General features: G+C 44.8%; 1 protein-coding gene across 5 annotated transcripts in view; it reads left to right on the forward strand.

Annotated features, from left to right (window-relative positions):
• CDH22 (cadherin 22) overlaps window positions 1-21,703 on the forward strand; it is an 804,629-nt gene that overhangs the window by 685,179 nt on the left and 97,747 nt on the right. The gene's annotated exons all lie outside the window — the stretch shown is intronic.

Raw genomic sequence — 21,703 nt, forward strand, 5'->3', positions numbered from 1 at the left:
GGTTTCTCCCTCCTATTGCTTAACCCTAACCTTCATTCCTTATATAAACATCTTTCTTATGTCTATTACTAACATTTCCACCTGTTGTTGTATCTTTCCTCACATATAGTCATAATCTCCATCCCAACATTAACTTCCATTCCTAATGCCTAACCCTAGCCTCAATATAGAATTGTTCTTAATGTTCTTCTTTACCCTTATCCCCCCCCCCAAACAATCATTGCTTCTTAGGACTCAACCTCTTAGTCGGTTAAATATTACCTACCCCTAATCTACCACTAGCCCTTTTAAAATTACTACTAACTCTAAAGGTCTTAGCCCGCTAATGCATTTGTGTCTGCTTTTCAGCAACACATCAATGTTACAGATACTGATAAGCAGACAGAAGGGGATACAACTGTGTTAGTGGGCTCAGGCCCTAGCTGATTATTATTATTATTATTTAGTATTTATATAGCGCCGACATATTACGCAGCGCTGTACAGTGTATATATATATATCTTGTCACTATCTGTCCCTCAAAGGAGCTCACAATCTAATCCCTACCATTGCCATATGTCTATATTATGTAGTGTAAGTACTGTAGTCTAGGGCCAATTTTTAGGGGGAGCCAATTAACCTATCTGTATGTTTTTGGAATGTGGGAGGAAACCGGAGTGCCCGGGGGAAACCCACGCAGACACGGAGAGAACATACAAACTATTTGCAGATAGTGCCCTGGCTGGGATTCGAACCAGGGACCCATTGCTGCAAGGCGAGATAACTTCTATCATCTCTATTATCAGCTGTAATGGTTGGGCACCAGATCCCAGTTATACTGTAGATATGTTCCTGGTATCAGAGCCTATAGCTGGTATCAAGTATTCAGCTAAACAATAGAGAAGCACTGACACCTGAACATTGCAGCTGTTGCTACAATTTAGCATTGAGTTTATGGCAATATTTTTGCAGGGTCTGCTAAACAGTAGGAGCTTTACATTTGGGTCCTACAGACAGGGCCGGAGGTACCATAGGAAAAAATGGACAATTGCCCCAGGGCCCCAGAGCCTGTAGGGGCCCCCAAGTTGTCCCTCCCCCATCTTAACTGTTGCTCCCCAGGGACTCTGCAGAGTCTGTTAAGTTGGGAGGTGATTGGGGGAGGGTCAGCAGCCAGCTCAGGGGCTTAAGAGGGAAATTTGGCTGCAGCAAAGGGCCTCTAATGACGCTTTTTGGTCGGGTGGTGTCTGTGGGGGCCACCAGGCTAATCTTGCCCTAGGGCCCAATTGTTACTTGAACTGGCCCTGCCTACAGAGACATTTAGGACTAGTGGCCAGTGGGTTTGGAGCCACCATAAGAGCAACTTTTTTAATGTTCATATTTTATTTCTAGTAGCAGTAGGGTACTGTACCGTGTTAGCCATCAGTAAAAGCAAGGAGTTTTGAATCAGGATGATGCCATTTATTGGCTAACTTAAAAGAATAAGAGTAAGCAAGCTTTAGGCTGTATAGCCTTCGTCGGGCTTCAATCCTGTTTTGCTTGCAAGCTGATGGAACAGACAGCTATATACAGTTGTGTTCAAAATTATTCATCCCCCACTGAAATTGAGTGTTTTGGCCAGTACACGTCATTAAGATGCCTTAATTCAAACAGTACATCTAAATGGGGTGGGAGGCTGTTGGTTGAGATAAGACTCCTTGTTTACACAATACTCACAGACTTGGGAGTCAGACTGTCACAGAGGCATCATAAATTCCGAGTTCACAAGTTTAGCTATATAGGCTGAGAAATATTTTATTTCTCTAACTTTAGATTTTGTGAAATGGAACAAGTTCCACCTCACTTTTAAGAGATTGCTGGTCACCTGTCCTCCAATAATCTCTTGATATCGTTTCAGCACAGAGTGGGGAAATCTTTGTTGTTTTGCCTGAATGGCTTGTTTCTGTTTCCTAGATGATCAGAGGCTGTGCTGGTGAACTAGTGCAGTACCTAAATGACTGCTTGCCAGTTCTTAATGAGTGGACAAAATCTGCTGGGTGTTATACCGTGCATACACGGCTCGTTTTATGCATCGGATCGAGCCAGCGCATCCCCGCTCGTCCTCGCGGATCGATTGCCGCTCATCCCCACCGGCGCTTCCTTATCACCGCTCGATTCCCTGCCATTGTCCACCGGCGGGAATCGAGCGGCATGATCGGGCCAGCTGAATATTATCAGCTGGCCAGATCAGCTGGTCGATACACGGTACAGAAACGTCTTCATGAGGAATTCAACAAAAATGTTATAAGGTTGATTAACTTTGGTATTAACAAGAGTATGTGCAGTTGTAGCAATACATTTCCAAACAAGGATATCCACAAAGGTACCTGGTATTCCCCGGATGGAATTACAAGGAATTCCATTGTTCATATTTGCATAGACATGAGGCATCACAGATGGGAGAACGGACATGGAGCAGATGTAGACTCTGATCACTTTTTGCTTAGGGCAAATGTAGACAACTAATTTCCCAGTAGTAAGCAGTAGGGAGTAGGGAATATGAATGAAATAAACTGGTGAAAGATGAAAATATTAGATAGGATCTTATAAAGTGTTCTTAGGGGAGTAAGTTATTGAAAAATCTTAAAATACCAGGGGATGTTTCCACAGATAAAGAATAGGAGAATAGGGAGAAAAATGCAATAAACGCTTCTGCTGAGAGGGTTTGTGGCCACAGCAAACCATAGAGATGAGAATAATTGTTTAATCCTCAATGTACAAATGAAATAGCAAAAGGAACAGCAAGTGAAAGGATGCTGAGGATGGATTCGAGATCAAATAGGAAAGAATTCTCTAAACTTTGAATGCAAACCAAAGCAACATGGAAAATGGCAAAATAGGTATGGAAAAACCTGTGGTCTAAGGCAGGAAACCACATACAATCACAGTTGAGACAATTAGTGTGGCAGCAGAGCTGATTAACTACCTCTGTGGATTTCCACAAAGCATGCACAGTTGGTGGGCCTTGAGGACAGGGTTGGGGAACACTGGTAAGGCATAGCGGAAATGACCAATGATCATTTCAATGAAAGATGTACTCTTAGACTACTTTGGCGCTAGATGCATTGCTGCATGCAGCAATGCTGCATGCTAACCCACTGCCCATAGTATTGTATAGGCATGTTAACATAACTGCATTGTAAAAGACCACATTATCAAAACTCACTTTCGAAATTGCATTTCTGGATAACATGCGCGTTAACACGTATGTTACCATAGTCATCTTCATGCTATGAAGAGTAATGTGCACATCCTAACATGTAGAGGATGTGTTGCCTTAAGTCTGGAATATAGCGTGGGCGTTGTACAATTCGCACTTAGCCTTAACGTTAGAAGAGCACAAAATGGATATCAGGCTAAAACCACCATGTGTATAGATAAGGAAAATTTGCTTGCTAAAGAAGTGATGAGAAGAATTGTAGACTGAAAATGACTTAATTTATATGCATGGAAACCAATAAGAGTGGAGGCAGCCGAAGTGACTCTGTAAGTTGATATTTTAACCACTTCAGCCTACAGTGTTTTCACCTTATGCATCCGAGCAACTTTCATCTCCCATCGATTCACCAATAACTTTATCACTAATTATCACACTGAAAAGATCTATATCTTGTTTTTTCCACCATCATTTAGGCTTTCTTTGGGTGGTACATTTTGCTAAGAATTCTTTTTTATGTAACAAAAAGATTAAGAAAGAAATGGAAAAAAAATCATTAAGCAAACAGACAGACAAATGACAGCGCTCAAGGTTGTACCTGGAATGTAAACCAACAGAGGCAATGTGTGCACACATTATCAATGAAGCTAACACCCCCCTTTGCCTGTAGTGAGTGCTAGGTGTGTAATATAGTCCAGTTATTGGAGCTCTGCACATCAATGCGGATAAATCATTCAGGTATAAGTTTGTTTGAATTCACTGCCATGTCTCCTGCTGTGCAAATTGAACGTAAGTGTCATGCTGCTTGATGTTTGAATTCCTGCTGGACTTTACTTGAACTTCCGCTGTCCACCAGCAGAGGTCTCACCTCATCTTTGGAACTCTGTGAACAGTCACCTGACCATTGTGCAGTATTTAAGGCTGCCTCTAGCAGAAGAACATTGCTAGATCATTTTGTGCTGTAGGCCTTGTGCTCTGGTCACCCATCCTTGTTCCTAGCTCCTTGCCTCCTGTACTTTGTATTGATCTCCCGGTATCGACCTCTTGCTTTGTCTGACTACTCTCTTGCCCACTGTCTGTATACTTCTGGTATTCTGATAATTGATCCTGGCCTGTACGACTATTCTCCTGTGTGCTGATTCTGCTAATACGTGTCTGTATATATTGTATTATTATTGGCATTGTATATATTGTGTGATCCAGGTTCCTGTGTGTGTGGCTATTGTATATATTGTGTGATCCGTGTTCCTGATTGCTGCTATTGTACATATTGTGTGACCCATGTCTTGTTGCAAATATTAGTTAGTTAGTTAGTCAGGGTGATATCGGGGCACTGTGGTCATATTGTACGATTGCATGCATATTGTTTGTACGTGTATACATGTTAATTTGCACTTCTGTGAATAAACACATTCATTCACCTTTTAATCCAATATGTGCAGACCTCAGTATTTCCTTACAAGTGATCTTTTATTCCTGTTTTGCCTTGATAAGCATCTGCATGCGCAGATCCTTACATAATGATCTGGCCAACCCAAATATTTCAATCACATAAATACTGAGGGCTCTTGTCTGCAAACATGGGTTTGAACTTGAAGTTTGAAGATGTGTATTACTATGGGCCCTTTTACACTTAATCAGTTGCTCTCAGTTAAATCGGAAAGAAAACTGATTTTCAAAGTAATGCCCATGTTTTCCTATGGCACCTTTCACACTTAACGCGTTTTAACTGAAATCTTCTTCCCAATGCACTGCTACGGAAAAAACGCGTACCAACACGTACTAACGCACACTACTGCATACCAACTGATTAAGTGTAAACGGGGCCTAAGGGCCCTTTTACACTTAATCAGTTGGTATGCGTTAGTGTGCGTTAGTGCACGTTGGTACGCGTTTTTTCCATAGAAGTGCATTGGGAAGAAGATTTCAGTTAAAACGCGTTAAGTGTGAAAGGCGCCATAGGAAAACATGGTACTAACTTTGAAAATCAGTTTTCTTTCCGTTTTAACTGAGAGCAACTGATTAAGTGTAAAAGGACCCTAAGGCTGGTTTCACAGTGGGACGTTACAGGCGCATGTTAGAGCAGCCTGTAACGCACCCCACCGCACAGCAATGAAAAATCAATGGGCTGTTCACAGTGCCCACGTTGCGTTACACAGTAACGCTGCGCCATTACACAACGTACTGCATGCAGTACTTTGTAAGCGGCAGAGCCGCGTTAGACTGCTTGGACATGCGCAGTAATGTTGGGGAGGAGCGGAGAGCGGCCAAGCACATGGCTAATTAATATTCACTGCACTCCGTGACGTGCAGTGTTTACTTCCTTGAGCGGCCGCTCTGTGCGGCGATTGGCCGGGCGGGACCACGTGATGCTGCATGCGCCCAAGAGTGCGCATCACGGCATCACGGACGCCAGAGTGAGCTGCACAACGCGGCTCACTCTGACGTCCACCTTAGAGAGCACCAGGCGTTGCGTTAGGGGCACGTTATGCGACCATAACGTCCCCTAAAACGCAACGTCCTGGTGTGAAACCAGCCTAAGCCTTGGTGGCAGAAGAAACTAAAACTTACTCCTTCCTATACTTTACATCTTACAGAAAGCATCTTCAGCAGATAATTGATTTAGTGCAAAAATATGGAAAACAGAAAATCTTGTCTGCAAAACATGTGCAGAACCTGCTGCAGGTCCTTAATTGGTTACTGAAAAGTAAATTATCCAAGGATAATTTCCTTGACCCACCATTCAACTCATCTGATATTGAAGTTTTGGTTACTGTGCTTGAAAATGACAGGAATACTTTCTTTTCCTTTTATTCTAAAGATAAAAATGCTGTGCTCAGCTGTATCACTTACCTGCAATCATTAATTGATTCAGGGATATTCAAGTTTGAAAAAACTTCAGTGTTTTCATCAGCCTGGAAGGGAATGTTGTACTCCAAATCTCCTCCTGTGCCAGCAAGAAATCAGCCTAGTTCTATTAAAGTGGATCCGAGATAAACTTTTACTCATTGCATAATAATAAACTAAACAAGCCTCGCCCACATTTTTCACAGTGCCTTGGCATTTTCAGACAGTAGCAAAGGCTTACAGGAGCTCAGTCTAGGCAGGAGGAGGGGGAGGTGTTACTAGCCATTGATTTTAGAGGCAGAGGGGAGGAGTGAGGAGGAGAGGGGACTGGATTTACACAGAGGCAAGATGATAGCATCTGCTGATAGCAGCCTGTGACAAACAGAACATGGCTGCCCTCATTGTATCACAGTAAAAAATAATCATATTCTGTTGAAGCAGTTTCCAGATACATATGCTGTGTAAACTATTTAAACTTCAGGTAACATATATAGACAAGTTACTTGTTATAGATAGTTTTTCATCTCGGATCCACTTTAAGAAACAATCCAGTTCTGAGCCAGTCTTTGACGCATACCAAATTGAACATGCGTTACCTAGGTATTGCTCGGCTAAAGTTAAACCGCATGTGGGTGCATGTATATGAGTGCTTTGAATGATTCTACTGATCAAGGAACCTGCAAAGGTCAAGCTAGTTTTGATATGATTGCTGAGCAGATGAATGCTTATAATGGGTATTTAAGAGATGAGAGAAAAGGCTTTATTGATTTGTAAAAACAGAGTGAGGAATTTGTGGCCAGATGTTTGCAAGGTGTTGAATCTTTGTGTGTGAATGGACTTTGTAAGCATGACCAGCTTCTGCCTTAATTTCTGCTTATAAAGAAATCCTGAGCTCAGGTCTTTCTTCCCCCTTAATTAGTGGATCCGAGATGAAATGCATGTATGTTTATATGAAGAAAGAAGAGGAGTATGTGTCTGCATGTATTCGTGCGACTGAATCATTGTGGAAGCAAAAACTCTGCAAGTGTGAAGCAGCTTTTGCTCTGATTGCCATCTGGCGCCAACTCCTTTCTTCTGATTTCCACTCTCTCTCTCTTACTGTTAACCCTCTCAATAATTCTTACCCTGACCAGAATGCATATAAACAAAAGAAAGGCGGACTCCGGCACACTCCTTGAAGTTCCTCTTTATTTAGTCACGACGTTCCAAGTATACATATGCCCCCTGTCTACAGCTGTTTCGCGTGTGAGCACGCCTCCTCAGGACACGTGGGGCCTGTCTCATACACCACTCCTTCACCTAAATACAGGTAATAGCACCCACCCACTCACTACCTAGAGGGAGGGGGGGGGGGTTTGACAACAATTGAGGAAAGGTGGAGACAGACAGCCTTTTAAAAAATTGTGCAGATAAAATTACAGGACTAACCTATCTAAAAAAGGCATTGATCTCGTTTCTATCATTGAAACCAAGATTACCCAATGCATCAGTACGTGCAATCATTAGGGCCTCCCCTTTTCGCAATCTATCATCCAGATGCCCGCCCCTTCCATCGCTAACCACTGTTTCCAGACCTGCAAAGGTTAGACAACCTGCATTAGCCTTATGAACTTCCCTTACATGTTCTATAAGTCGAGTTGCGCCCTCCCCATTTTTCACTGATCTTTTATGTTGTAAGAATCGTTCCTTCAGAGGTTGTACCGTTTTGCCTATGTAGTAACGTCCACAAGGACACCACACACAATAGACCACATTTTTAGTGCGGCAACTGATAAACTGTCTGACCCTCCATGTGACCGCACCCATCTGTACAATATCGCCCCTTTTTAGGGACCGACAAGCGCTACATCGTCCGCAGGCAAAATTGCCAGTCCATTTCTTTTTAGTCAGCCAGTTATCTGTACCTGCTGCGGCATTTTTACCTATATCACTATGTACTAATACTTTCCTTATAGTTTTACCTCTACGGAAACTTACTCTAGGGGCCTGCTTAGTAAGATCTTTAAGGTGAGTATCTGAATTGAGCATCTGCCACTGTCTGTGTATTACTTGGCGAATTCTATCAGAAAGGGGCGAATAATCAAATACAAAATTAAACCTGCGTGGTCCGCAGCATTTTCTCTCTTTCCTAGCTAGAAGTCTACCCCTAGGGACTTCCCGGGCTCTATCCAAGGCTTGCAAAACAGAATTGAGTTGGTACCCCCTATTCAGGAGTCGTTGACACAACTCATCCGCCTGTGATTCGAAATCTGCCTCCGTACTGTTATTCCTCCTAAGTCTTAGGAATTGGCCGTACGGGATGGCGTCCTTGACATGTCTGGGATGATAGCTGTTAAAATGCAGCAAACTGTTTGTTGCTGTCTCTTTTCTGTAACCCCTGGTTACAAGCTGGTCGTTTTCAATCGCCACCCTGAGGTCAAGGTACTCCACTTCCCTATCCCCAAAGTGCGATGTGAACTCCATATTTACGTGATTGGAATTAATCCACTCTATAGAACTGTTAAATTCAGCACAGCTACCATCCCAGACTACAAGGACGTCATCCACGTACCTTCTCCACAGTCTCAGATTTTTGCGAAAGGGGTTAGAGGGGGACCAGGTGGTCTCATCCTCCCACACCGAGAGGAACAGATTAGAGTAGGTGGGGGCTACCGGGGTACCCATTGCGGTTCCAGACACCTGTCTGAACCACTGACCATTAAACTTGAAAGAGTTATGGGTCAGCACAAAACCCAGGCAGTCACACAGAAAGTCAGAAAACTCATCAGTTTTGCCGTTGCTGCCCAATGTTTGGTGGGCTGCCCGTATACCCGCCTCATGTGGGATGCGGCTATACAGGCTAACCACATCTATCGTTGCCAGGTGAAAACCCTTCTGCCAATGGAAATCATCAAGGACATTCAGGATGTCCACAGTATCTTGTACCAAGGATTTGACCATTCTGAGACATGGCCTCAACCTGTGATCTACGTATCTAGAAAGAGCTTCAGTCAGTGAACCCACCCCGGAGACAATCGGTCTCCCCGGTGGGTTCACCACTGTCTTATGAACCTTGGGTAAGTAATACCACAAGGGATACCGGGGTTTCTCTGTAAACAGTTCCTCTCCCAATTTTTTACTCAGGAAGCCCAACTCTACACCCCTTCTCAAAAGTGTCCTCATGCGACCTTTATCTTTTTCGACCGGATTTTCATCCAATCTTTGATATGTTGAGGCATCATCGAGTTGGCGGTACGCCTCCTTTAAGTACATGTCTTTAGGGAGAATAACTAAATTACCCCCTTTGTCAGCAGGTTTACATATCAGGTCGTCCCTGGATTTCAGCCATTTCAGCGCCCTCTCTTCACCCTCTGTTATATTTTTAAAATCTTTGGGGTATATGCAGGCCTTAACTTCCCTTATAATCCCCTTCTGGAAAAGATCCAGAGGGCTTCCAGGGGTAATGGGTGGATTGAAGTTAGACTTCCGAAAGCGTACGACTTTGTCGCCTTCACTCCCCTCCCAATTTTCCTTTTCCATTTCCTGCCCTCCACTTTCTGTAAAGAGGTCCCTCAAAATCTGCAAGGTGACCTCATCTTTAGTGTCAAGAAGAGCGCCGACGCTGAAGCCCAGGGACCCTATCCCTGTGGTCACATTCACTGCATCGTTTTTGCTCTTAAAGAACTTATGCACATTTATTTTTCTTATGGCCTCTGTCAAATCAATTTCAAAACGGCAGATATCAAAATCACTGGTTAAACAAAAATTTAGTCCCTTGGATAGAACCAAGAGGCAGTCCTCAGAAAGGGAAACATCCGACAAATTTATGACTTTGAGTTCATCCTGACGATCCTGGTCCGGCTTTAAAGGTTCGTGCTGGCAATTAAGCATAGATGTTACTCCTGCCCCCTTCACTGTATGTGTTTCCTCTTTTTGGGGAGACCTCCTATGCCTCCCTCTCCCCCTCCTCTTCCTACGCCTAAAGGGTGACCCCCAGTTTTGGGACGGGCTCCTCTACCTCCACCGGCTCCCCCAGAACCATGCGGATGTTCCTCCTCCACCCCCCTACTTCTGACCCAGAATCTGTAGTCCAACCTTCCCCACTTCCTTTACCCTTCCTGGGTCTGGGATCACTGGGTTTGTCGGGTTTATTGGGGGTCTTGGGTCTAACTGGCTTTGTGGGTTTAGACCATGGTTTTTTGGGAGGCCCCTCAGCCCAATCAAACACCTTATTGATCTTATAGTCCTCTTTATCCCGCAGGAACTTTCTCTGTTTTCTATCTCGGATCTCATTCTGAATAGGGATAAGGCGTTTCTCCACTTTAGTAAGTAAGGCAGTCATTTTGGATTCATCGAAACGTGATCGAATTTCAGTTTTGAGATGGGAGAGTTTGTCCACCACTTGTTTATATTCAAGCTCAGTCCTTGTTAATACAATTTCCATCTTTCTTTGTGAGTGGCGTATATGTTCCTCATTCCACTCCTTCATAAACAGTGGCTCATCACTATATTGGGCGGGTTCTGAATATTTGCGGAAGCCCCTTGTCACGTACTGTAATTCTTTATACCTAGATAAGGTCTGGACAGTCCAGTATAGTTTGACTTCCTGTTCAGAAAGATCAAACAATATCTTTTCCAAGATTTTATTGCTACATATTTTATACTCAGAAACAACTGAGTGGCCGGCCGGCTGCAATTCACCTATATTGCCCTTAGCCGACAACAAAGCTGAGACCCCCTCAGTGATGATGTCGACACTATCTTCCTCTGACGAGGTGTCAACAACTTGTCCCTTAACCCCAGGTGGTCTCGGGTGCTCTACCGCCATTGGTGCAGATAAGCCTGCCTGGACATTCATATTGATAGCAAAAAGGAAAAGGTGCGGGGCACTCAATCACCACTCCTGGGCACTGGGGGGTCTCTCCGTGATAGAAGAAAATTCGTGCTGTAGGGAACCGCAGTGAAGGTGCGCAGGCTCACCGTCACGGACACGCTGACAGCCTGTGTCCGGATCCTTCACATGGATCAGTGGCTCTGCACTCTACACTCCAGCCTTCTTCCTCCGTGACTGACGCTACGGAACTCCTGTTCGGGAGGCGGAGCTGGCCTCTCAACGCCACGCTCCGATCGCAGCTTGATTCCTCCGCAGGGCTGCCAGTCAATCGGGGAGGGATGGATGCCTTCACCCTCGGACTCCTCCTCACTCAATCCGGATTAACCCGGAAATCTGACGTGCGGGTCCCGGTGCCTCGAGTCCAGAAGTAAGTCACTTGACATATAAACAAAAGAAAGGCGGACTCCGGCACACTCCTTGAAGTTCCTCTTTATTTAGTCACGACGTTCCAAGTATACATATGCCCCCTGTCTACAGCTGTTTCGCGTGTGAGCACGCCTCCTCAGGACACGTGGGGCCTGTCTCATACACCACTCCTTCACCTAAATACAGGTAATAGCACCCACCCACTCACTACCTAGAGGGAGGGGGGGGGGGGGGGTTTGACAACAATTGAGGAAAGGTGGAGACAGACAGCCTTTTAAAAAATTGTGCAGATAAAATTACAGGACTATCTATCTAAAAAAGGCATTGATCTCGTTTCTATCATTGAAACCAAGATTACCCAATGCATCAGTACGTGCAATCATTAGGGCCTCCCTTTTTCGCAATCTATCATCCAGATGCCCGCCCCTTCCATCGCTAACCACTGTTTCCAGACCTGCAAAGGTTAGACAACCTGCATTAGCCTTATGAACTTCCCTTACATGTTCTATAAGTCGAGTTGCGCCCTCCCCATTTTTCACTGATCTTTTATGTTGTAAGAATCGTTCCTTCAGAGGTTGTACCGTTTTGCCTATATGAAGAAAGAAGAGGAGTATGTGTCTGCATGTATTCGTGTGACTGAATCATTGTGGAAGCAAAAACTCTGCAAGTGTGAAGCAGCTTTTGCTCTGATTGCCATCTGGCGCCAACTCCTTTCTTCTGATTTCCACTCTCTCTCTCTTACTGTTAACCCTCTCAATAACTCTTACCCTGACCAGAATGCAGTTCTACAGTGTGCCAGCCCGCAGAGCTTTGCATCCAGCCTACAGAGCGTTGCATCCAGCCCACAGAGCGTTGCATCCAGCCCACAGAGCGTTGCATCCAGCCCACAGAGCGTTGCATCCAGCCCACAGAGTGTTGCATGTTGCCTGCCGATCCTACAGCGTGCCAGCCTGCTGTTTCTACAGTGTGTCAGTCTGCCATTTCTACAGTGTGCCAGCCCACAGAGCTTTGCATCCAACCCTCAGACTTGTATCCAGCCTGCAAAGCGTTGCATCCAGCCCGCAGTGCGTTGCATCCAGCCTGCAGAGCGTTGCATCCAGCCCGCAGAGCGTTGCATCCAGCCCTCAGAGCGTTGCATCCAGCCCTCAGAGCGTTGCATCCAGCCCTCAGAGCGTTGCATCCAGCCCTCAGAGCGTTGCATCCAGCCCTCAGAGCGTTGCATCCAGCCCGCAGAACTTTGCATCCAAACCTCAGAGACTTGCATCCAGCCCGCAGAGCTTTGCATCCAGCCCGCAGATCTTTGCATCCAGCCCGCAGAGCGTTGCATCCAGCCCGCAGAGCGTTGCATCCAGCCCGCAGAGCGTTGCATCCAGCCCGCAGAGCGTTGCATCCAGCTTGCAGAGCGTTGCATCCAGCCTGCACAGGCTCCTGCTCCTGATGGTTTACAGTCTGTTGTTCCTGCTCCTGATGACTTCCGGTCTGCTGTCCCTACCAATGGGATCTAGTCTGCTGTCCCTGCTAATGACATCCAGTCTGTTGTACCTGCCGATGGTGTCCAGTTCAGTGTTCTACCTTTGCATCCAGACCTCAGAGACTTGCATCCAGCCCACATAGCTTTGCATCCAGCCCGCAGATCTTTGCATCCAGCCCGCAGATCTTTGCATCCAGCCCGCAGAGCTTTGCATCCAGCCCGCAGAGCTTTGCATCCAGCCCGCAGAGCTTTGCATCCAGCCCGCAGAGCTTTGCATCCAGCCCGCAGAGCTTTGCATCCAGCCCGCAGAGCGTTGCATCCAGCCCGCAGAGCGTTGCATCCAGCCCGCAGAGCGTTGCATCCAGCCCGCAGAGCGTTGCATCCATCCCGCAGAGCGTTGCATCCGGCTCGCAGAGCGTTGCATCTGCCTTGCAGAGCATTGCATCCGGCCTGCAGAGCGTTGCATCCAGCCTGCACAGGCTCCTGCTCCTGATGGTTTACAGTCTGTTGTTCCTGCTCCTGATGACTTCCGGTCTGCTGTCCCTACCAATGGTATCCAGTCTGCTGTCCCTGCTAATGACATCCAGTCTGTTGTACCTGCCGATGGTGTCCAGTTCAGTGTTCTTCCTGGTGGTGCTCAATTTGCTGCCCAGCCTGTTGTCCCATCTGATGATCTCCAGCCTGTTGCCAAGTCTACAGTCTTGCCTGGTGGTTTGCAGTCCATGAAGCCCATTATTCTGTGTGACTCTTTCAAGTCACTTACTGCCCGGGTTCTCCAGTGTCCAGCTGCTCAGTCTCCAAAGTTTTGTGGTTTTGTTTTTGAATACTATCCCTCCCTGCCCACCCAGCATTGGCACCTGTTGCCTGCTCTGCTATGGTATTTGCTACCTACCGTTTTGCCTGATTATTGGGACCCAGGTGGGTGTAAGTTGGAAATCTGGTGGAGCGTCCAGAGGCCGCTCCTAAAGAAAGGGGTAATGCCATGCTGCTTGCTGTTTTAATTCCTGCTAGTGTCAGACTATGGACTTTACATGAACTTCCGCTGTCCACCAGCAGAGGTCTCACCTCATCTTTGAAACTCTGTGAACAGTCACCTGACCATTGTGCAGTATTTAAAGAGAATCTGTATTGTTAAAATCGCACAAAAGTAAACATACCAGTGCGTTAGGGGACATCTCCTATTCCCCTCTGTCACAATTTCGCCGCTCCCCGCCGCATTAAAAGTGGTTAAAAACAGTTTTTAAAAGTCTGTTTATAAACAAACAAAATGGCCACCAAAACAGGAAGTAAGTTGATGTACAGTATGTCCACACATAGAAAATACATCCATACACAAGCAGGCTATATACAGCCTTCCTTTTGAATCTCAAGAGATCATTTGTGTGTTTCTTTCCCCCCTGAGGGGGGAGTGCATAGCAGAACCACAACACTGAAGAACTTGGCAGCCTTCCAGACACAGGCTGACAAGTCTGACAAGGGAAAGATACATTGATTTATTACAGAGACTGTGATAGTACAAAGTGCTGCAGTAAGCCAGAACACATTAGAATAGCTTTTGGAACTTGTAGGATGATAAAAAACAGGAAGCAATTTTTGTTACGGAGTCTCTTTAAGGCTGCCTCTAGCAGAAGAACATTGCTAGATCATTTTGTGCTGTAGGCCATGTGCTCTGGTCACCCATCCTTGTTCCTAGCTCCTTGCCTCCTGTATTTTGTATTGATCTCCCGGTATCGACCTCTTGCTTTGTCTGACTACTCTCTTGCCCACTGTCTGTATACTTCTGATAATTGATCATGGCCTGTACGGCTATTCTCCTGTGTGCTGATTCTGCTGATACGTGTCTGTATATATTGTATTATTATTGCTATTGTATATATTGTGTGATCCAGGTTCCTGTGTGTGGCTATTGTATATATTGTGTGAGCTGTGTTCCTGATTGCTGCTATTATACATATTGTGTGACCCGTGTCTTTCCATATTTATTGTAAATATTAGTTAGTTAGTCAGGGTGATATCGGGGCACTGTGAACATATTGTACGATTGCATGCATATTGTTTGTATGTGTATACATGTTAATTTGCACTTCTGTAAATAAACATGTTCATTCACATTTAAATCCAACCTCAGTATTTCCTTACAAGTGATCTCTTATTCCTGTTTTGCCTTGGTAAGTATCTGCATGCACAGATCCTTACAGTAAGTATACTAGTGGCTATCTGCATTAATTGCTTCAAATTTACTTTCAAAACTTTTAGATTAGAATTAGCACATAATTTGCATCTGTTTTGCATTCAAGGCATGTATTTAGTTCCAGAGGGGCTCTGCATTGCCTCTGTTGGTTTACATTCCAGGTGCAACCTTGAGCGCTGTCATTTGTCTGTTTGCTTGATAAAATGTGTATACCATTTATGATTAGCAGCACAAGGAATACTATGTTTTTATTGCTAGACTAGTATTAGGTCTTCCCCGAGGGGGTCCGTCACCGCTGTGGGGAAGTCTATTAGGTAGTAATCTGTGCACACATTATCACTGAAGCTAACACCCCCCTTTGCCTGTAGTAAGTGCTAGGTGTGTAATATAGTCCAGTTATTGGAGCTCTGCACATCAATGCAGATAAATCATTAAGGTATAAGTTTGTTTGAAAGCGCTGCCATGTCTCCCGCTGTGAAAAAAAACATTATTTCTCAGTTTTTGGCCATTATAGTTTGAAATTAATACATGCTACCATAATTAAAACCCATGTATTTTATTTTCCCATTTGTCCCGGTTATTACACTGTTTAAAGCGGATGCGAGATGAAAAACTAACTATAACAAGTAACTTGTCTATATAGCTTATCTAAAGTTTATCTAAAGCAAATCTGGCTGCATACAGCTTCAACAGTTTATGATGATTTATTCCCGTGATACAATGAGCTGCCATATTCTGTTTGTCATCATTACACAGGTAATCTGCAACTGCATCTCCACCCCTCAGCCTGTGAAAAAGTCACCCCCCCTCCCCTCTGCCTCTGAAATTTCTGGCTAGTAACCTCCTCCTACTCCTACCCAGACTGAGCTCCCATAAGCCCTTGCTACATGGGTCTAAGTGCCTTTGCGGTTTGGAGAAGATGTGGGCGAGGCTTGTTTAGTTTATAGGGAATTATGCAATGAATAAAAGTTCATCTCAGATACACTGTAAATTATGTCCCTATCACAATGTATGGCGCCGATATTTTATTTGGAAATAAAGGTGTATTTTTTTCAGTTTTGCGTCCATCACTTATTACAAGCCCATAATTTAAAAAATAACAGTAATTACCTTACTACATGCATATTAGAAAAGTTTAGTCCTTAACCACTTGAGGACCTAGGGCTTTACCCCCCTTAAGGACCGGCCACTTTTTTTCCATTCAGACCACTGCAGTTTTCACGGTTTATTGCTCGCTCATACAACCTACCACCTAAATGAATTTTGGCTCCTTTTCTTGTCACTAATAAAGCTTTCTTTTGGTGCTATTTGATTGCTCCTGCGATTTTTACTTTTTATTATATTCATCAAAAAAGACATGAATTTTGGCAAAAAAATGATTTTTTTAACTTTCTGTGCTGACATTTTTCAAATAAAGTAAAATTTCTGTATACATGCAGCGCGAAAAATGTTGACAAACATGTTTTTGATAAAAAAAAACCCATTCAGCCTATATTTATTGGTTTGGGTAAAAGTTATAGCGTTTACAAACTATGGTGCAAAAAGTGAATTTTCCCATTTTCAAGCATCTATGACTTTTCTGACCGCCTGTCATGTTTCATGAGGGGCTAGAATTCCAGGATAGTATAAATACCCCCCAAATGACCCCATTTTGGAAAGAAGACATCCCAAAGTATTCACTGAGAGGCATAGTGAGTTCATAGAAGATATTATTTTTTGTCACAAGTAAGCGGAAAATGACACTTTGTGACAAAAAAAAAGAAAAGAAAAAAAAGTTTCCATTTCTTCTAACTTGCACCAAAAATGCCATGCCATGGACTCACCATGCCCCTCTCTGAATACCTTGAAGTGTCTACTTTCCAAAATGGGGTCATTTGTGGGGTGTGTTTACTGTCCTCACATTTTGGGGGGTGCTAATTTGTAAGCACCCCTGTAAAGCCTAAAGGTGCTCATTGGACTTTGGGCCACTTAGCGCAGTTAGGGTGCAAAAAAGTGCCACACGTGGTATTGCCGTACTCAGTAGAAGTAGTATAATGTGTTTTGGGGTGTATTTTTACACATACCGATGCTGGGTGGGAGAAATATCTCTGTAAATGACAATTTTTTAATTTTTTTTACACACAATTGTCCAGAGATCTTTCTCCCACTCAGCATGGGTATGTGTAAAAATACACCCCAAAACACATTATACTACTTCTCCCGAGTACGGCGATACCACATGTGTGGCACTTTTTTGCACCCTAACTGCGCTAAGGGGCCCAAAGTCCAATGAGTACCTTTAGGATTTTACAGGTCATTTTCAGACATTTGTTTTCAAGACTACTCCTCACGGTTTAGGGCCCCTAAAATGCCAGGACAGTATAGGAACCCCACAAATGACCCCATTTTAGAAAGAGGACACCCCAAGGTATTTCGTTAGTAGTACGGTGAGTTCATAGAAGATTTTATTTTTTGTCACAAGTAAGCGGAAAATGACACTTTCTGAAAAAAACCAATAAAAATCAATTTCCGCTAACTTGTGACAAAAAATAAAATCTTCTATGAACTCACGTACTACTAACAGAATACCTTGGGGTGTCTTCTTTCTAAAATGGAGTCATTTGTGGGGTTCCTATACTGTCCTGGCATTTTAGGGGCCCTAAACCGTGAGGAGTAGTCTTGAAACAAAATTTCTCAAAATGACCTGTGAAATCCTAAAGGTACTCATTGGACTTTGGGCCCCTTAGCGCAGTTAGGGTGCAAAAAAGTGCCACACATGTGGTATCTCCGTACTCGGAAGAAGTAGTACAATGTGTTTTGGGGTGTATTTTTACACATACCCATGCTGGGTGGGAGAAATAACTCTGTAAATGGACAATTGTGGGTAAAAAAAATCAAAAGATTGTCATTTACAGAGGTATTTCTCCCACCCAGCATGGGTATGTGTAAAAATACACCCCAAAACACATTTTACTACTTCTCCCGAGTACGGCAATACCACATGTGTGGCACTTTTTTGCACCCTAACTGCGCTAAGGGGCCCAAAGTCCAATGAGTACCTTTAGGATTTCACAGGTCATTTTTGTTTCAAGACTACTCCTCACGGTTTAGGGCCCCTAAAATGCCAGGGCAGTATAGGAACCCCACAAATGACCCCATTTGAGAAAGAAGACACCCCAAGGTATTCCGTTAGGAGTATGGTGAGTTCATAGAAGTTTTTATTTTTTTGTCACAAGTTAGCAGAAATTGATTTTAATTGTTTTTTTTCACAAAGTGTCATTTTCCGCTAACTTGTGACAAAAAATAAAATCTTCTATGAACTCGCCATACTCCTACCGGAATACCTTTGGGTGTCTTCTCTCTAGAATGGGGTCATTTGTGGGGTTCCTATACTGCCCTGGCATTTTAGGGGCCCTAAACCGTGAGGAGTAGTCTTGAAACCAAATGTCGCAAAATGACCTGTGAAATCCTAAAAGGGACTCATTGGACTTTGGGCCCCTTAGCATACTTAGGGTGTAAAAAAGTGCCACACATGTGGTACCGCCGTACTCAGGAGAAGTAGTATAATGTGTTTTGGGGTGTATTTTTACACATACCCATGCTGGGTGGGAGAAATATCTCTGTAAATGACAATTGTTTGATTTTGTTTTTTACACACAATTGTCCATTTACAGAGAGATTTCTCCCACCCAGCATGGGTATGTGTAAAAATACACCCCAAAACACATTATACTACTACTCCTGAGTACAGCGGTACCACATGTGTGACACTTTTTTGCAGCCTAGGTGCACTAAGGGGCCCAACGTCCTATTCACAGGTCATTTTGAGGCATTTGTTTTCTAGACTACTCCTCGCGGTTTAGGGCCCCTAAAATGCCAGGGCAGTATAGGAACCCCACAAGTGACCCCATTTTAGAAAGAAGACACCCCAAGGTATTCTGTTTGGTGTATGGCGAGTTCATAGAAGATTTTATTTTTTGTCACAAGTTAGTGAAAAATGACACTTTGTGAAAAAAAAACAATAAAAATCAATTTCCGCTAACTTTTGACAAAAAATAAAATCTTCTATGAACTCGTCATACACCTTACAGAATACCTTGGGGTGTCTTTTTTTCTAAAATGGGGTCACTTGTGGGGTTCCTATACCGCCCTGGCATTTTACGGGCCCAAAACCGTGAGTAGTCTGGAAACCAAATGTCTCAAAATGACTGTTCAGGGGTATAAGCATCTGCAAATTTTGATGACAGGTGGTCTATGAGGGGGCGAATTTTGTGGAACCGGTCATAAGCATGGTGACCTTTTAGATGACAGGTTGTATTGGGCCTGATCTGATGGATAGGAGTGCTAGGGGGGTTACAGGAGGTGATTGATGGGTGTCTCAGGGGGTGGTTAGAGGGGAAAATAGATGCAATCAATGCACTGGGGAGGTGATCGGAAGGGGGTCTGAGGGGGATCTGAGGGTTTGGCCGAGTGATCAGGAGCCCACACGGGGCAAATTAGGGCCTGATCTGATGGGTAGGTGTGCTAGGGGGTGACAGGAGGTGATTGATGGGTGTCTCAAGGTGTGATTAGAGGGGGGAATAGATGCAAGCAATGCACTGGCGAGGTGATCAGGACTGGGGTCTGAGGGCGTTCTGAGGGTGTGGGCGGGTGATTGAGTGCCCTAGGGGCAGATAGGGGTCTAATCTGATAGGTAGCAGTGACAGGGGGTGATTGATAGGCAATTAGTGGGTGTTTAGGGTGGAGAACAGATGTAAACACTGCACTTGGGAGGTGATCGGATGTCAGATCTGCGGGCGATCTATTGGTGTGGGTGGGTGATCAGATTGCCCGCAAGGGGCAGGTTAGGGGCTGATTGATGGGTGGCAGTGACAGGGGGTGATTGATGGGTGGCAGTGACAGGGGGTGATTGATGGGTGATTGATAGGTGATTGACAGGTGATTGACAGGTAATTAGTGGGTTATTACAGGGGAGAACAGATGTAAATATTGCACTGGCGAATTGATAAGGGGGGGTCTAAGGGCAATCTGAGCATGTAGGCGGGTGATTGGGTGCCCGCAAGAGGCAGATTAGGGTCTGATCTGATGGGTAACAGTGACAGGTGGTGATAGGGGGTGATTGATGGGTAATTAGTGGGTGTTTAGGGTAGAGAATAGATGTAAACACTGCACTTGGGAGGTGATCGGACATCGGATCTGCGGGCGATCTATTGGTGTGGGTGGGTGATCAGATTGCCCGCAAGGGGCAGGTTAGGGGCTGATTGATGGGTGGCAGTGACAGGGGGGGATTGATGGGTGATTGACGGGTGATTGACGGGTGATTGACAGGTGATCAGGGGGATAGATGCATACAGTACACAGGGGGGGGGGGGCTGGGGGGGGTCTGGGGAGAATCTGAGGGGTGGGGGGGTGATCAGGAGGGGGGAGGGGGGGGGATAAAAAAAAAATAGCGTTGACAGATAGTGACAGGGAGTGATTGATGGGTGATTAGGGGGGTGATTGGGTGCAAACAGGGGTCTGGGGGGTGGGCAGGGGGGGTCCTGATGGGTGCTGTGGGCGATCTGGGGCGGGGGGGGAAATCAGTGTGCTTGGGTGCAGATTAGGGTGGCTGCAGCCTGCCCTGGTGGTCCCTCGGACACTGGGACCACCAGGGCAGGAGGCAGCCTGTATAATACACTTTGTAAACATTAAAAAGTGTATTATACACTTTGTATGCGGCGATCGCGGACTTAACATCCCGCCGGCGCTTCCGTATGGCCGGCGGGATGTTGCGGCGGGTGAGCGGCGCCAGGCGGAGGCAGAGGATCGCGTCACGCATGACGCGATCGCTCCGCCCATGCCCCTACAAGGACCGCCGCCTTTGGGCATGAGCTGGTCCTTGTGGGGTCCACTTCCCGGCCGCCTCTGTGCGTTAGGCGGTCGGGAAGTGGTTAAGATAACTATTTATGTAATTTTTTTTAATTCTATTTTATTTTTTACACCAAACAATGTTTGTGCAGCTATTTTGGGAGTGTGGGAGGGAAGGGACTAATTTTAACAGTAAAAAAATTGTCATTATATGGAAATTTTTATTTCCAGATGTAATTTTACTATTTGGCCACAAGATGCCCTCGGAGCTTACTTCTGCACACTTAGTATTAATACGCAAGCGGAAGTCAATCGTGGATGGGGCAGAAGGAGATTTGTGAAAGACGGAGCTGTCTCGCTGATGGTGTCTGTTCTTTTATATGGGGACTTAGATCAATGAATGGGAACTGTGTTCCCATTCATTGATCTCCGGGCTAACGGAAGGCGGAGGGAGCGTGCGCAATCACGCACCCGGCTCAGCGGCAGCAGGGCAGGCTATCTGGATGGATTAACGCGCTGCTGTTGATTTTGGTCCATGAGCTATATGGGTCCATTATGTAAGTCCTGTATTACGTTGTATTATGTGAAATAAAGTGTGCTTAACCACTTGAGGACCTAGGGCTTTCTACCCCTTAAGGACCGGCCACTTTTTTTCCATTCAGACCACTGCAGCTTTCACGGTTTATTGCTTGCTCATACAACCTACCACCTAAATTAATTTTGGCTCCTTTTCTTGTCACTAATAAAGCTTTCTTTTGGTGCTATTTGATTGCTCCTGCGATTTTTACTTTGTATTATATTCATCAAAAAAGACATGAATTTTGGAAAAAAAATGATTTTTTTAACTTTCTGTGCTGACATTTTTCAAATAAAGTAAAATTTCTGTATACATGCAGCGCGAAAAATGTGGACAAACATGTTTTGGATAAAAAAAAAACATTGTAATGATCGCTGCTG

This window comes from Hyperolius riggenbachi, chromosome 12 (genome assembly GCF_040937935.1).
Source record: "Hyperolius riggenbachi isolate aHypRig1 chromosome 12, aHypRig1.pri, whole genome shotgun sequence".
Lineage (NCBI taxonomy): Eukaryota > Metazoa > Chordata > Amphibia > Anura > Hyperoliidae > Hyperolius > Hyperolius riggenbachi.